This window comes from Ursus maritimus, unplaced genomic scaffold, assembly GCF_017311325.1.
Source record: "Ursus maritimus isolate PB19 unplaced genomic scaffold, ASM1731132v1 scaffold_2, whole genome shotgun sequence".
Lineage (NCBI taxonomy): Eukaryota > Metazoa > Chordata > Mammalia > Carnivora > Ursidae > Ursus > Ursus maritimus.
Window position 1 is genome coordinate 15,132,300 of NW_024424452.1, and position 17,967 is coordinate 15,150,266.

At 39.8% G+C, this 17,967-nt stretch overlaps 1 protein-coding gene across 6 annotated transcripts in view; it reads right to left on the reverse strand.

Annotated features, from left to right (window-relative positions):
* The window catches only part of RABGEF1 (RAB guanine nucleotide exchange factor 1), a 72,276-nt gene extending 57,389 nt beyond the window's left edge, over positions 1 to 14,887 (reverse strand). For 4 of the 6 annotated variants that reach the window (XM_040634993.1, XM_040634992.1, XM_040634991.1 and 1 more), the window contains exon 1: positions 14,767 to 14,887. The gene's annotated coding sequence lies outside the window, so the exon portion shown is untranslated. Of the gene's footprint in view, positions 1 to 13,419; positions 13,576 to 14,766 lie in introns of those variants that run through there. The other 2 variants (XM_040634990.1, XM_040634995.1) reach the window with 2 other exon arrangements.
* Positions 14,888 to 17,967: the final 3,080 nt, after the last annotated feature.

Here is a 17,967-nt window from a genome sequence, read left to right on the forward strand (position 1 = left end):
ATTTAGCAAATAGTTATACACTGATATACACTATCTGACAGGTACTTTCTAAAAGTAAAAGTAAAGTTTCAGTCCTTACAGTGCTTGCTGTGTAGTACGGGAGATATAACTATTTATCTAGAAGGCCCAAAAGAAGAAATTAAAACACTATGAACAATGAAGAAATAATTTTAAAATTACATAAAAAGAATTTATGTTTATGTGAAAAAAGCTAAATATGTATACATGAAATCTATGGAACTCTTAAAATAGCCTACCAATAACAAGATAGAAAATATAAAAAGAGGTCTCATTCACAATAGTATCAAAATGTAAAACCACCTAGGAAATATTGTAATAGGAAAATCATATGGTTTACAATAAATATTGAGATATAAAGAAGGCTGAAATAGCTGGTAAAGTAAGACATGCCAATTTTTATTGATAAAATTAAATACATAAATGGCAAATATTTCAAAAATTTCAATAAATGACAATAAAATTACAAAGACCTTTTTTGAACTTGACAAAAGTTTTCCATATTTTCTCAGCAATAAATAGGCAAGATTTTTTTAGTTTTCTAAATTAAGTTATTGAATTTTATTTATTAATTTTTTTTAAAAGATTTTATTTATTTATTTGACAGAGATAGAGACAGCCAGCGAGAGAGAGACCACCAGCAGGCGGAGTGGGAGAGGAAGAAGCAGGCTCATAGAGGAGGAGCCTGATGTGGGGCTCGATCCCAGAACGCCGGGATCACGCCCCGAGCCGAAGGCAGACGCTTAACCGCTGTGCCACCCAGGCGCCCCAAGTTATTGAATTTTAATTTTTAAATAAATTTTTAAAAAATATTTTATTTAGGGGCGCCTGGGTGGCTCAGTAGTTAAGCATCTGCCTTTGGCTCAGGTCATGATCCCGGGGTCCTGGGATGGAGCCACGCATCAGGCTCCCTGCTCAGGGAGAAGCCTGCTTCTCCCTCTCCCACTCCCCCTGCTGGTGGTCTCTCTCTCGCTGTGTCTCTCTGTCCAATAAATAAATAAAATCTTAAAAAAAAAAAAAGATTTTATTTATTTATTTGTCAGAGAGAGAAAGCGAGAGCACAGGCAGAGGGAGAAGCAGACTCTCTGCCAAGGAAGGAGCCTGACGTGGGACTCTATCCCAGGATCCCAGGGATCACAACCCGAGCGGAAGGCACACGCCCAACCAACTGAGCCAGTGAGGCGTCCCTGAATTTTAATTTTTTTAAACCAACTTGTTCAAATAGGGTGAACTTAGCAACAGAACTGGCAAACTGATACTGAACAGGCTGACTCCAAAATGAATGATAACATAATACATAAAACAACTTCTTAGTAGTGGGAGGAGAAGAAAGGGAGAATTTTCAATAAGCAATGCTGGAGTAACTGGTCAGCAACCTGGTACCCCCCCAAATTAATTACAGGTATCTTAAAGAGTTAAAATGTTTAAAAGACATGTGGAAAAATACAAAGAACTAAAGTTAAGTACTTATGAAACTTTTAAAAGTTCTGAGGGCTACTTAAGCTTAAAAACTGAACGAAAAATTTAACAAGAAACAGATTTAAATATATGAATTGAAACTTCTACTTTTTAAAAGGCCCACTTAGAAAAAGAAAGGCAAACACTCTAATAGGACAATGAAGTAGTTTATCATATTTAGAAATTATACTAATAAAAAGAAATTGTAAATTTCTTTTTATTAGTAAATAAAAATTTATTGTAAATATCATTCTGATATGCAGAATATGAGTAGACCAATCACAAAATGGGAATAGCTTCCTAGAAGCAGAAACAGAATGTCAAAGGGTTGTGCATTTTAAATTTTGATATATACTACCAAACTGGCTTCACAAAATGGTTGTATCCAACTACAGTCCTACCTAGAGTGTATGAGAGAATCTACTTTCACAAACTCAAACACTGCATCATTAATTTTTATTTCACGAATCTGAAAGGCGAAAAATATTATTTATTGTTTTAATATGCATTTCCTTAAAATTAACCATCTTTAATACATATTCACTGGCCATGCACATATGTTCTTTGAAGAATTTAACTATTCATGTTCTTTGCTTATTTTTCTATGTCCTCTTTTCTTAGTTGAAGCATAGCTGACAAATAATCTCTTTTTCTTTTCATAGGTGCTCTTTTTATGTTATCTTTTAGTCCTTGACTTTATATTATGAAGACACCATCGTTTTAATCAAAGACAGTAATTAAAATCTGTATCCAAATTTCACGGACTTTTGTATCATTAAATACATTGCTTGCAAAATGAATGTAAACATCACACTGCGGGGCGCCTGGATGGCTCAGCTGGTAGAGCATCAGACTCTTGATTTCCGCTCAGGTCATGATCTCAGGGTCCTGAGATCGAGCCCCACCTCAGGCTCAGCAGGGAGCCTGCTTGAGATTCTCTCTCCATCTCCCTCTGCCCCTCCCCCGTCTGCACTCATGCTCTCTCTCTCTCAAATGAATAAATAAATCTTTTTAAAAAAATCACACTGAGAATCAGTGGCAGAGTTCCAATGTTAAATATAACAAAACAAAGTATCCAAACACTAGCCTGCCCAAATAATTCCACTTGGTAATCAAACCCCTGGAATATAATGTAGAGTTTATGCTGCTGGAATGAGCAAAGCCAGCAGAGCAGCATTCTTACAGAATGAGTTCTTGACAACAATCTTCCATTGTATTAAGTTGCACCCTCTCCAGATAAGTAAAATTATGACTCCTATCTGAGCACGCCATTTCCCAGGCCAACAACTCATACTTGCACGCAAAATAAACTGCCTGCTCTTGGTCTATTCCCTACCATGCTCTATCCTCTCTTCCACGGAAGCAGCCAATTCCCCAACTGGTCCGTTTATTCAGTAAGTAAATGACCAAATATTATCTCTCTCAACTCCACTTAAACTAGCAGCAAACGGCAGTACATAATGTGGTTTCAACCATTAACAGCTTTGTTTTTTCTCAAAGTTACACCTTAGTTTTAGCTTTGCTGCAGCCATTTCAGCCTTAGTCTCACCCAGCTGTGGCTGGGCAAAGTGATACACACACACACACACACACACACACACACACACACCTGTGAGATATGAGAAATACAAAAAGCATTGCCTGAATTGAAAATGTATTTATTCAGATTTGTTAGATGGCTCAATGAAATACATATTTGTATAAGTTTTAAGCCTCTGAGAAGTATTTTGTGTGTAATAAAAATGTAATCCAATTAAACTGAAGAAACTTTCAAAAGTTGCTAAAACCATATCATCTCTGGGCGCCTGCATTGGTTAAACATCTGTCTTTGGCTCAGGTCATGCTCCTGGGGTCCTGGGATCGAGCCCCACATTGGACTCCCTGCTCAGCATGGAGTCTACTTCTCCCTCTCCCTCTGCCCCTCTCCCCCACTCATGATCTCTCTCTCTCTCTCAAATAAATAAACAAAATCTTAAAATAGAATAAAATAAAAACCATACCATCTGTTGTGGGTTGAATTGTGGCCCCTCAAAAGACAGGCTGAACTCAATACTATGAATAAAACCTGGTGTGGAAATAAGTTCTAGGCAGATGTAATTACAGAATGAGGTCATACTGGAGTAGGGTGGGCCCTAAATCCAGTAACTGGTGTCCTTATACAAAGGCCCTGAGAGACACAGAGATATAAAGATACAGAGGCCATGTGGGCCCCAGAGGTGGAAATCAGAATGTGGCTGCAAGCCAAGGAACGACAAGGACAGCCAGGAATCATCTTCCCTACAGCCTTGAGAGAGAACGTGGCCCTGCTGACACCTTGATTGCAGATTTCTAGCCTCCAGAACTATGAAACAATAAATCTGTATTGCTTTAAGCCCCTCAGGTTGTGCTAATTTGTTTATAGAGCATTCCTAGGAAACTATAAAAACCAGCCAGTAAGAACTGTAAACTGTAACTGTAAACAAATAATTGAAAGAAATAAGTTTTCCACAAGTTAACACAGAACTGTGGGTTCATAGCATCACTTGCTCTTTATAACCTAGGTAATCACATATCCCAGTTTACGAGAACAGTCCCAGCTTATGTCTGCTATCCTAGCATAAAGGCACCCCTTTGATTCTCAAAAATGACCTGCTCTGCATAATAAATTACATGGTCATCTTATTTATGATCAAGCCTAAAAAACCCTCCTGTTACTCCACCTTCGAATTCCACCCTGTTCAAACAGCAGTTTATAAACACAGCTACTGTAATATATATTCTATTATAAAAGCTTGCTTACATGTCCAGTCCATGTCCACAGAAACATAGCACAGTGTTAGGAACAGAGTAATCAACACACATTTCCTAAATTTATTAAATTATTCAGAAGACTAACAAAGTACCTACGCAGACCATTTTCTTTAATTTTTTCCCCATATCCACTCACCAGGGCTCAATGAAGGTAGAAGTAGAAATTTAAAGAGCAAAGCGACTCACTTATGAAGCAGTTGTTCTCAAATTTTAGCATGCATCAGCATCATGTGGGGGACTTGTTAAAGCACAGAGTATTGGGTCCCAACCCGGAGTTTCTGATTCAGGAGGTCAGGGGCAGGGCCTGAGAATCTACATTCCTAACAAGTTCCCAGATGATGTGGCTATGGACTACTCTTTTGAGAACCACAGCTATAAAGTAAGCACAACAATTATTAAAAGATTAATTTCTTCTCATGACTTCATTACTGGTAGGAGACTTTTTTTTTCTAAATACAATGGAGTAGTCTGTGGCAGACCAACACTCCTGCTGAGAACAAGGACTGATACATTTTTAGAATCAATAGATACATTTTTAGATACATTTTTAAAATCAATATTTAAAGGCATCAGAAAATCTGAAGCAATCTAGACACCTCTGGATTCTGGAAAAAGAGAGAAACTGTAGAGAATAAAGTGACATTCTGCAGTCACTTTGTCCTAAGTGTATTTGCTGATTCTGGGGCAAAAGGCTGAGAATCCAGACTTACTTTAGGCAGAAGAACCACAAGAGTTATTGGAAAAGAGGAAAGGCAAGACTCAAGGAGCCAAAATCCCAGTCAAAGAGAGTTAAAAAGAGCTGGGTTTAACACAAGGCTGGTTTTCCCCTGACGACATTTACCAAATTTTGCAGCCGTAAAGAGAGGGCTTCAAAACAAAACTGAAAACCTCTGAAAACCTCGAGCAGAATTTTCAGGGGCCCCTGTCAGGCTCAGTCGGTGGAGCATACGACTCTTGATCTCGGGGTTGTTAAGTTCAACCCCCATGTTGGGTGTAGAGATTACTTAAAAATAAAATCTTAAAAAAAAAAAAAAAAGTAGGGGGTGCCTGGGTGGCTCAGTCGGTTAAGACTTTGGCTCAGGTCATGAGCCCAGGGTCCTGGGATAGAGCACCAGTGGGTCAGGCTTCCTGCTCAGCAAGGAGTCTGCTTCTCCCTCTCTACCACTGCTTGTGTGTGTGCGCACATGCTCTCTCTCTCTCTCTCTCTCTCTCTCTCAAATAAATAAAATAATTTTTTAAAAAGTGGAATTTTCAGTAATCTCACTATTCTCAAGAAACAAAGATTACAGTATAGAAGCCACCAGCGGAAGAGACCCCTGGTGAATTCACTACACTATCAGTTGGAAGCCCTGGATGACTACTTGATGTGGGAAAGGTAAACCAGAGGGAAACAGCCTTATCAACCCCGCAACACAACCTCAATCATTAGCTCAGTCCCTAATAGGACTAGGTGATAAGCCACTACTCAAAAGGGAGGAGAGATTTCCTCTCTGACAAAGAAGAGTATCATCTGGGGCTTCGTTTTACTCAAAACACCCAGCATTTACATAATTAAAAACCAAAAAGAAAAAACAGACAATAGAAAGAGATGCTCGGATGATCCAGAGAATGAAGTTAACAGAAAGACTTTTAAATGACAGTTGTTTAAATTCCCTATTTTAAAAGATTCCCTATTTTTAAAAAGGGTGAAAAATAAAAAGTAGGTGAGAAAAGGGAAAGAACATATTTTTTAAATGAAGAATTTTAACTGAGAATTGTAATCTATAAGAATTGAACTGAAATGCTAGATCTGAAAAGAATAACTAAAATTAAGAATTCAAAGGGTAGATTCAACAGCGGACCAGACCTAGCAGAAGAGAGGATCAGAAACTGGAACCTAAGTCAATAAAATACATCCACACTGAAGCAGAAGGAAACACAGAGAAAAAAAAAGTGTAAAGAGAACCAGGGACACTGTGGAAAAGTCTATGGAGTATGTAACTGGAGTCCCTCAAAAGAAGAGGAAAGAATAAGAACCAATATTAATGAAATTTTCAATACTGATAAAAAGACAACCCACAAATCCAAGAAATTCTGTGAACCTCAAACCAGAAAACACACACAGATATAGCATACTTAACTGGTGATAATCAAAACAAAGAGAAACTTTTCAAAGTAGCTAGTGGAAAAGAAGCACATTACTTTCATAGGTGCAACAACAAAACTAACAGCTAAATTTTCAAAACAAATCATAAAAACCGGAAGACAAGAGAATGACCTCATCAAAGTGCTCGGAAAAAAATGCCCACCTAGAATGTGGTGCTTAACAACTATTCTCTTTAAAAATAAAGGCAGAATAGGGGCACCTGGGTGGCTCAGTCAGTTAAGTGTCTGACTCTAGATTTCAGCTCAGGTCATGATCTCAGGGTCGTGAGATCAAGCCCAGCGTCAGGTTCCACACTGAGCCTGTTTGGGATTCTCTATCTCCCTCTTCCCCTCTCCACACTCCCCCCACCACTCATGTGCACTCCCTCTCTAAAAATAATTTTTAAAAAATTATAAAGAATTCATTATGGGCCCACTTGTATTAGAAAACATAGGAGTGGGAACTCTTCAAATGGCAAGAAAAATCAGTCTATCCCAAAGAGAAACGGAGAAATACAGGAAGGGTCAAAAAGTAACGGAGACGGTAAATATGTAAGAAAATACACATAAATACTGATTACAAAAAACAATAATTTCTTACGGTCTTAAAATAATAGGCAGAAGTAAATGAGTAAAACAGTAATGCAACAAGGCAGGAAAAAGACAAACTGAGTTAGTAACTGAAGTTCCAGCATTACTGGAGAAGTGATAAAAGTTATATTTTGTATCAGACGGCAGCAAGTCAAGAGTGTATGTTATAATTGCTAGTAATAATCACAAAAAGAATAGTAAAAGAATGTGTAACTAAGCAATTACTAGAGGGAAAATATTAAATAATAACTGAATAATAATCCAAGAGAAGGCAAGAAAAAAAGGAAAAAGGAACAAAACTGGTGAGTCAAAAAAGAAAACTTATCAAAAGATGGTAGATCTAACACCAACTGACAATCTCATTACATGAAAATGGACTAAATATTCTAATTTAAAAACTAAAATATATAAAGAAAAAAACCTAAATTCAACATCATGATGCTCTCTAGGACAAAAATATTGAAAATACAGGGATGGAAAAAGATATACCATGCAACATTTACCAAAAGAAAAGTTAGTAACGCTATAGTGATACCATACAAAGTAGACTTTAAGGCAAAAAGCACTAGCAATGATTAAAGGATAACAATATGAATCCACCAAGAAAATTCTAATGTGAGCCACGTAGGTAGAAATTAGTAATCACTGGGAGCTAAGAAGAACACTTTTAGGAATGGCCTTTGATGGCCAATGCAAAGCACTGGCTACAACCAATTCTATTTAGAAAATCTATGGCAGCTCAAAGGGTAGAACTATACAATAACATAAAGCAGACTTCTTTGCAATACAGTACAACTCACACATATCTTATGTGACTTCTGAAATGCTTATACAAAACAGTTAATAATTCTTTTCATCACACACAAAAAAGATAAGACCATTTCAGACAACGGAAACAAACCTAATAAAGATAAGAAGAGGGGCACCTGAGTGGCTCAGCCCTTAACGATATGTCTTTGGCTCAGGTCATGATCCCAGCGTCCTGGGATCAAGCCCTGTGTTGCGCTCCCTGCTTAGCGGAAGCCTGCTTCTCCCCCTTCCATTCCCCCTGCTTGTGTTGCCTCTCTCGCTGTCTCTGTCAAATAAATAAATAAAATCTTTTAATTAAAAAAAAAAAAGATCAGAAGATATTCTGGGGTAATACAGTGTTTACAAGACTGGGCAGTTTGATAAAGTCACTAGAATTCCTAACTATAAAAACTAGATTTCCTGAAATTAAACCCCCAGAAAGAGAAAAAAAACAAGACTTTCAAAAAGTACTTAGATTCTTCCTCTCCACATATAGCTCAAGCTTTGACTGAAGAATGAAACTGACATCTCTGCATTACAGAGATTACCTAAATGGCAGACTCACCATCATAGCCATTAGTGGTTGTGTTTGGAGCTGGAACTGGTTGGGCCTAAAATCCAACCTCCTCATCAGTTTTTCTGTTAGAATCTAAGAACTTTAAACTTCAAAAGAATCTCAGCTTATTTCTCAAGCACTATTTTAAATAAAAGAAGTAAATTGAGATTTTTATTTTCTAGTTTACTTATTCAATTACTAAACCAGAGTACTAAAAAAGCAAAAGTTCTTTTCTTTTTCTTTTCTTTCTTTCTCTTTCTTTCTCTCTTTCTCTCTTTCTCTCTCTCTTTCTCTCTTTCTTTCTTGGTGGTCCATATAGGGATTGAAATGTTCTTCTTGAAAGAAATAGCCTATCACCTCTTGTGGGTAACAACAATGACAAAAAAGTATCTGCAATTTGTTCCTAAATAGGTCCAAGAACAAAAGTCGGCTCTTGGGAGAAAGCAGTGCTTACATACAGTTGATATTCAAAGAACTTACATACTGAGCAGCTGGCATAAGGGTATGAAAACACTTTGCCATCTGATTATTCCTCATAAACGATACTTAAGATGCGTCCACCCACGACTATACAACATTTGAAACTCTAGACAAATAAAATCTACACACTTACCACACTACAACTGCAATGGCTAATTAATTTATACAAATAAAGATATAATCCAACTTGCTAAGTAGAAGCCAAGCATATTAATTCCTAAGACACTAATTACAATGGATTTTAGACATTTTATTTCATCAGCCTACAGTTTGGTTTTTTGTTTTCACATTTTTTTTTTTTAAAGATTTTATTTATTTATTTGACAGATAGAGACAGCCAGAGAGAGAGGGAACACAAGCAGGGGGAGTGGGAGAGGAAGAAGCAGGCTCCCAGCGGAGGAGCCTGATGTGGGGCTCGATCCCGTAACGCCAGGATCACGCCCTGAGCCGAAGGCAGACGCTTAACCGCTGTGCCACCCAGGCGCCCCTCACATTTTTTATTTGCATTCTTCTTGTAATATCCTATTCAGAACTGTGGTCACTAGCCCAAGTCATTTTTCAGGAACATGTTTAAAAAACAATGTCAAAAGCTCTATGGAAATGCAATTAAGGAACCACTAAGTTACATAACTACATTTAGGCAACAAACAGTTCCACCTATTGTTTACTGATTAAAGATGAATAAGGATGTTCTCTATTCTGCAGTTTCATAAGCTAGGTCACAATTTACAATATACTGTAGGATCTATATTATAATACTTCAAAAAAATAATTTGGAATTACCTGAAATAGCTGCCCACGAAAATGCACAATAAATAATGGTTTACTTATCTGTACAACTTTAGTGCAGTGCAATTCCTAATGAAACAGAATGAGATTTAAGAACACAGACACCTTGCAATGGCATTATGACAAAAGTATAACCTAAATTCATCCCAAATCACAGCAGTGTTGGGGCACCTGGGTGGCTCAGTCGGTTAAGTGTCTGCCTTGGGCTCAGGTCATGATCCCAGAGTCCTGGGATCCCGCCCTGCATCAGGCTCCCTGCTCAGCAGGGAATCTGCTTCTCCCTCTCCCTTGGCTGCTCCCCCTGCTTGTGCTCTCTCTCTGTCAAATAAATAAATCCGATCTTAAAAAAACACCAAAAAAACCAGCAGTGAGATCAAGGGCTGAAGTTTACTCTAAAATATGAATATCACCCTTTTTTTCTAGAATGGTGCACTATCTTTATAAATATTATTGTGGCTTTCCTGCTCTCAAGACAAATTTAGAGCAAATAGAAAAAAATATATGCATTTTAAATGCAAACACATGAAATAATATCCCCACTTTACCAATCCTGATGAACGCTCAGAAGACTCCCCCCTCCTCCAGCTTTACAGACTATGGCCAAATGCCTTAAAGTTGTAGCTTCCTGACCATTATCTGGACAGGAAGATCCCAAACTGTTCAAGGCCCTTTCGTAATGGTGGATTCCAATACTTGCCAACGTGCTTACCTCTATCAACTGTCTATGTCTGGTCTCACCTTGTGAGCTCACAGTCTAGTCCGCTGCAGCTATTATAAAGTCATGGTTAGATGCAGACCACTGATTCGGTCAGACTACCAGAGTTCAAATCTCCATCACCTCTTGTATGACCTAAAACAAGTTACTACTCTGAACCACATTTCTTTTATCTCAAAAGAGGGTGAGGGGAAAGGACAACATTGAGATCAGACACATGAAGGACTTATTACTCACTGGTCCATGCTAGCACTTGATAAATCTGAACTATTATTACTTAAACAGGCAGCTTTTTAGCTTGAGCAAAATAAGAATATATTCATTTTCTAGCCTCTCCATCTAAGATGAATGGATTTGTTCCCATCTTAAAAAAATAAATTATATGCCTGGACTTTTCAAGCCAACATCCACTGTGCTGCAGCTAACAGCCCGAAGCCACTTCTGGAAATCAATGTTGGGTCTATTGTTTGGTCTTCCCTAAACCCATCTCTACATGGAGGTGAGGTGACTTTCATTTAAGTACTCATCCTTGTCAGACTCCTCCATTTTCACAATCCTCATGAAAATAAAGCACGCCTGCCAAAAATATGGGTCTGTGATTAAACAATATAAAACAACAACATAAAAAATAGATGTACTCGAGGAACTTGTCAGGAAGCACAAACCCAAACCTCACTGCTGATAAATCTATAACAAAAAGCTCCACTGAGAAAATATTTATGGAAGGTAACCTGACGAATGTACAATCCCCATCTACTTATCTAGATAATCTAGAACAGATCCTTAAATTAGTGTAGAAATCTAAGTACTTAGATCACATTATTTTGCTAGCACCAGAACTGCTTTTACTGAATTTACGTTTTGATGTTCTGTCATCAACCTACACAATGAGGCAAAGAAGACTTTGAACTAAAAAAGTAAAACACAACACAGTCCTTTGAGATGCACGCTGTTATTTACTTAACGATGTAGTTGAGGAGTTTGTCAATACAAGGAGTCTCGGAATCCAAAAGAGAAAATGGTCTTTTATCTTAGGGTCACTGAACTATGCAACTGATTGTATTTCGCTCTGAACTGGCTAATAAAAAGCAGTCAAATTCGTGGCCCTCTAACAAATATTTAAGACTTCAATCTAAGTACTTCGTGTACAGATCTCATTCCGTCTTAACGAGGAGCTTACAGATGTGTTTTCATCTTAATTTTTGTCTCTCAGCGCTAAATTCATCACCCCCTTATTTTGTATGTTCTCAATAACATGCCACATCTTTGTGAGCCACTGTGAATCCTTTCTGGAACTAGATGTGACATAAGTAAATGACATCCTCCACTTAAAAAACATTATAACACAGTAAGATATTTTCTTCCATTAATAAGCATTTTATGAGTTCAACTTGTAAAGGCATTATCTTTTCTGTGCTCCCAAAGAAAAAAGAAAGTGCTTTTCCAAATATTGTGTCTAAAATTAGGAAAGTCTAACAACAGGAACTACAAAAATAAAACTTTCATTATGTATTTTTAACTTTGGAGCACACAGAAAATTATAAATATATCCCATATAAAAATCCCCCAAAACTCATTTTTAATTTTAAAATACAGGCCAAATCACCATCAGTGCAATTACAATTATTTATTCCGAACGGGAACTGAAGAGACTAGCTTAAAAAATGATTCATAAGATTTCTGTACATCTCCTGAGCTAGCCTGTGCCTAGCATCGAGGATGCTGCCACCCACACCTTAAGGTGAAACAACACAGAATTTAGAGACCCATTCCTGCTTCAGGGATTTTGCTACATTCCTACTTCAGGGATATCGGCAATCTCCCTGCTGTCATTTGAGGAAAATAAAAAGCTTAAGAATCTTTGTGTGCACAATCTAACTCATTCATGAACTCATACTCTGATCATAACTTAGGACTTTTAACTACATATTTATCTAATTAATGGATTATAATTACAGTTCTTCACCCTCCTGGTGACCATAAACAAGTAGCTATGCTACCAGATTATGAAAAGCTGTTCTACTAGTACAATAAAAATTACAATTTCTACCCCACTGCCAGGAACTTCATCAAACACAGGAATCTCACAATCTAACTTGAAAGCACAATAAAAGTACAGCTTTTTCTTCAAGCATTTTCAGAGCTTTATCCAAATATCAAACAAAATGTAAGTTATATAATACCAAGTAGGATGAAGGTAAGTCCACTGTTGTTTCTCCTAAGCGTTTATTCAACAATACTCTGAATTATTTCCAGGCATTCCAGTCATATGAAACATATATAATGTCTCTACAGTGCTTTATAAAAGAAATAAGCATTTAATAAGATTTTCAAAACGTTTTGACTTCTACTGCGAAACTCTTGTTTCTGGTGTGATAACTTTATGGGTTAAGAAGCCACAATAGTATTTCTATTCTGAGTCACAGAATAGACAGGTGTGTTACACAAGTATCTTCCACATTTTAGGGATGAGTCATTTCTGCTACAGATGTTTACTCTGCAACCAATAAAAACACATGTGCCAAAAATTAAACTCATAATCAAGACTGAAATTCTATTCCTCTAGCCAATGACTGACACAAGTGAATGAAACAAGATCTTAGTTCTTCTATACGTAGATATTAAATATACTGATGGAGTTTTGTTTTGTTTTCCCACTGAAAACCAACATCAGAAATCAATGAATTCTCATCAAGTTAACAAGTAGTCATGGAACACTTGTGAATGCCCAACTTGGATTGAGAATGCAAACAGATAAAAGAATTCCTGTTTATAGAAGCTTACAAATTAGCAGGGTCAAACACTTTTTACACAATGAAACAACTAGTAAATGAGCATACAACTCACTTCAAACATTTAATGAGCACATAATCAAGCTCTACAATGGGCGCACACAGTCTTCCTCAGCAAAACAGCAGCCGGTGTTTAAGATCTACATAAAATTCCATTTTAATCATGCAGAGGCCCTTCTTTGGTTTTGCCATCATCAGATAAAAGCCCAAGCTCCTGCATCTCTGCCCTGCACTTTACTTTTCAAAAACCACCTCCCAGCAGTTTGTTACTGGCCTAGTCTCCTGTTACTCGGCCCACCTCCACATTCCCATCCTACCTTGTTAGTTTCAAAGTTATTCATTCTTCCAGACACTTCCATAAAGTATTCCCTGGTATCTTTCTTCACCCTCCATACCCTGCAGTGTCTCTCCTCAGGGCTCTATCTTAGCTCTATTTTCGACGCTGTGTTGAAAGTATCTTCATTGTCCCTCTCTAACTTCTGGAGAGAAGAAACATGATTGCTTGGAAGGTCAGTGAAGTGACATTTTAAATCCTGCACACGTCTTTATCTTCCGCGTAAGAACCAGTAACTCTTAAAAGTTAATGTTATTTATCACTGAATGGATTAACAATATAATCCAATTTTACCGGACTGGCAAGCTTTCTCGTTACAACTATTTTAATGAACATATTTTAAAAAAGCAGTTTCAGGTTTACAAGAAAAAAAAGTACAACCATTATTTAATTTCAAAACAACAACAACAACAACAAAAACCCAAAACACCCAAAAATCTTCTCATCCAAAAAACTACTCCCCTAGTGATGCTGTAAACTTGTCCTGACAAACTTTCACGTCTAATCTCAAGGGCCAACGAGCCCACGGACATTATTTCCCAACCACAGGGCTTGGTCACGGGCGCTTAGGCACCACCAGATGCCTGTGACCTACTCTCTGAAGCAGCTAAGTGCCTCCCTCCCTCTGACTAAACTTCCGTGATGGGCATCACCTCTGCTCTCCTCCAAGACAGTTCGGAAGCAGGGACTTCTGCTCCTAAACCCAGGCCCACAACTTCCCCCTCAACCACCGGGCGAAAGTTAGGACAACTCCCCGCACCGCGAAAGACTGCACCCTCCCTGCTCCGGGACCTTTCCGTCCCTAAGACCGACTCGGGTCGTGAAGTCCCGGCGCCCCGGCCAAGGCGGGGGTGCGATCTGGGTCTGAGCCGTCAATCCCCACGGACCCTCGAGCGGCCCGGGGCACGAGCCGACTGGCCGCCACCACAGGTGTCCCCTCAGACTCCGAGGGCTGGACAGTGAAGAGGAAGCCGGCCAGAGGGAAGCCATCCTACGAGGGGTGGACGGGTGGCAGGAGGGGGCCAGGAAATGACAAGCGCCTGTCCGTCGGAGTTGGGCCGAGCCGTGCAGAACTTGGCGACGAGCGCCTGAAACCGGCAGGCTGAGCACGACGGGATTAAGGCGGCCGGCGACTGCCTGGGGCCGGTCAGGGCCGCGCCGCGGGGCCCGGGGTTGGGACCGACGGCGGCTGGTGGCACCGAAGCGAAACGGCCCCGGCCGGGTAGACGGCACGGGCGAATGACCCAGCAGCCCCCGCCCGGACGGCGCCGCCCCGCCGCCAGGAGTCGAGAGCCACGCCAGCCTCGGCCCGCGTCCGTTTGCTCCGTACCTGGTCTGCGGCTCCACGGGCGTCGGGACCGCCGCTCTCCGCGGGTCTCTCGAGTGGGTCCCCGCTCCGCCAGTCCACAACCCGCCCTCTTGCCGGCCCTCCCTCCCTCACGCCCCGCCCCCGGCGCCGCGAGCGCCCGTCACGCACGCACAGACGTCACTTCCGGGGCCCTAGCCGCGCGGAGGGAGGAAGTTGCTGCGGGTTCCCCTCGGAATCTGCTCTGGGTGGAGCGAGGCCAAGGCGAGAGTGAATGACAACACTCGCGGTGCGGAGGTCTAGGTGGAGGGGGCGGCCTCGAGGCTAGCCCTACGGTGCTGACCTGCGGCGTTCAGGAGCCGGCGGAGAAGCCAGTGGGCTCTTTTTCCGTGCCTGCTTCCTGCGGTGCCAGCCGGTCCTCGGCCGCTGTAGCAGCGTGAAAAGGAAGGCGGAGGCTGCAAAGGCTGGGGAGAGGCATCCATGGGCCAGTAGACGGTTGCCAGCCCGTAGGGAATGAGGCCGCTTGAAAAAAACCAATGAACCCTATCCCTTCACGGATGTCAAGATTCTTAGTTTTCAAATTAAAGGACCTTAAAGAGCTTTGCGGTTGATCCAAAAGCCGTTTTTACAGCTAAGCATAATTGAGGCCCACGGAATTAAATAATTGTTAGCCAGTATTAATGGTCGAGTCACAAGTGGAATCCAGTTCTCGTGATTCCCATTTCAGGAATGTTGGAAACAGCAGCTGCTTCTGTATCCTGGATGCCATCTGTGGCATAAATTGCAGCACAACAGAGAAAAACAAAACACAACTATACTATATCTGGTAGGTAGACCTGGATTGGAATCCCATCTTTGCTAAATGCTGCCTCTGTGATCTTGGACAAGTTGCCTAATGTCTCAGTCTTTTTTCATTATTTGCAAAATGGAGATTGATTCATTCCTCAAATCCTTCCTAAATGCAGAGGGATAGCAGAACATGCCACCTCGAAACATACCTCTGTGGCAGAGTAGACACAGAGAAGCTCTGAAAAACTAGAATGCCATTTTGGAAGGGAAATGTACATTTATAAAGGAAATCTCCATTCCTAAAGGTGTCTTGGTCTCTGTACCTAGAAGAGGATTACTAAATCACGAGACACTCTTTATCAATGGGGAAAACACTAACTTAAATCTGCATAGCAAACCTTAAGCTTGTTTACTTTTCTTTCCCTGGTCACGTCCGTCCTGTAACTGGTCCTTCAGCCACCCACCCAACGCCAACACACACCTTTCTTTTGTCTACCCGAAGATGGTATATAAATTGGCATTCTAAGTCTTTTCCTTGGGTATCTCTAATGTATGTATGAGGTATATGTGTTAATAAATTTCTATTTGTTTTTCTCGTGTTAATCTTCTACTTCTCAGCCAAGAATTCAGAAGAGTAGAGGTAACATTCTTTTTTTCTTTTTTTTTTTTTTTTAGATTTTATTTATTTATTTGACAGGGAGAGAGACAGCTAGCAAGAGAGGGAACGCAAGCAGGGGGAATGGGAGAGGAAGAAGTAGGCTCCCACTGGAGCAGGGAGCCTGATGCGGGCTCCATCCAGGACCGTGGGATCATGCCCTGGGCCGAAGGCAGACGCTTAACAACTGAGCCACCCAGGCGCCCCTAGAGGTAACATTCTTTTCCCTCCCCTACACCTACCACATGCTAGGCTGAGGACACCGGAGAGTATAAAACAAAGTACCTTTACTGAGAAGCTTACATTCTAGAGGAGAGGTAGAGGAGCCAATAAACAAGTTATTTACAGTAATACATGAGATGGTGATAATTGTTATGAATAAAAAAAGGAAGAGGAATAGAAAGTGCAATCTAAAAGTCTACAGTTTTAGGGTAGAGGGGAAAGCCCTGGCTGAGAAAGTAATTTGAACAAAGGGCAAGGGAGCTGGCTATGCTGGTATGCAAATATTTGGGCAGGTGTTCTAGGTACAGGGAACAAGTGTGAGAGCCCTCTTGACACCTCCGAACTATGTAGCTGTAGCAGAGTGAATTAGGGGGAGGTATGAGAAGAGATCAAAAGGTAATGGGCAAAGTAAGTTAAGGGGCTAACCCTTAAGGTCAATATGGGAGGGAACTAGCAAAAGTGAGGACACTGGTAGGTCTGACTCATTGGGGCCATTAATGGGACAAACTGCCAGATATGCCTTCTCTCTCAGGTGGGGTGGGAAGCTACTGTAAAGGGGCACCAAGGTTATATTTAACTCAGGAAGCAATGTTTTAGTTCTTGAATTTGGTGGTTTAGTTCTTGATAGGTATATGGATATTCATTGTATTATTTTTATTTCAATTTATGTGTTATTTTTGCATATGAATTTCTTTTTATGTTATGTTACTTATTTAGAGAGGGAGAGAGAAAATCTTAAGCAAGCCCAACCCAGGGCTTGATCTCACAAGCCTGAGATCATGACCTGAGCTGAAATCAAGAGTTCGACGCTTAACTGGCTGAGCCACCCAGGTGCTCTTTTTGCGTATGAATTTATAAAAATCAGTCCCCTTGGAAAAAGTGAAGATAAAAGAGGGCTAAAAATTCATCTTGGAGTGGGTCAAAAGAAAAAAAGCCAGCAAAAGGAGAATGAAAAAAAAAAATAGAAGCAAGAGGAATGTGGAAGCTAAAGGAAAGAAAAAACAAAGGGTTCGATGGGTAGAGTCAGATTCCATAGAAAGGTCAGATAAGATGACTCTACCCAAGAGAAATGACAACATTAATAAAAGTAGTGAAAGCAGGCATCCTTGTCTTGTTCCTGATCTTAGTGGGAAAATGTTCAATCTTTCACCATTGAGTATGATGTTACCTCTGGGTTTTTCATATATGGCCTTTATTATGTTGAGAAAGTTCTCTGCTATTCTTAGTTTATAGGCTGTTTTTTTTTTTTTATCATGAAAGGGTATTGCAGTTTTTAAAACTTAATTGTTTATTGTAAAATACAGATAACATAAAATTTACAGGCAAAAGAATGAATTTGGACCCTTACCTAACACCATATACAAAAATTTAACTCAAACTTGATCAAAGACCTAAATGTAAGATATAAAATTTAGAAGGAAACAGTTAAAAAGCTTCATAACACTGTATTTGACAATAATTTCTTATGCAACACCATAGGCACAGGTAATAAAAGAAAAAATAGAAAAATTGAACTTACCAAATTTAAAATTTTTGTGCATCAAAGGCCACCATCACCA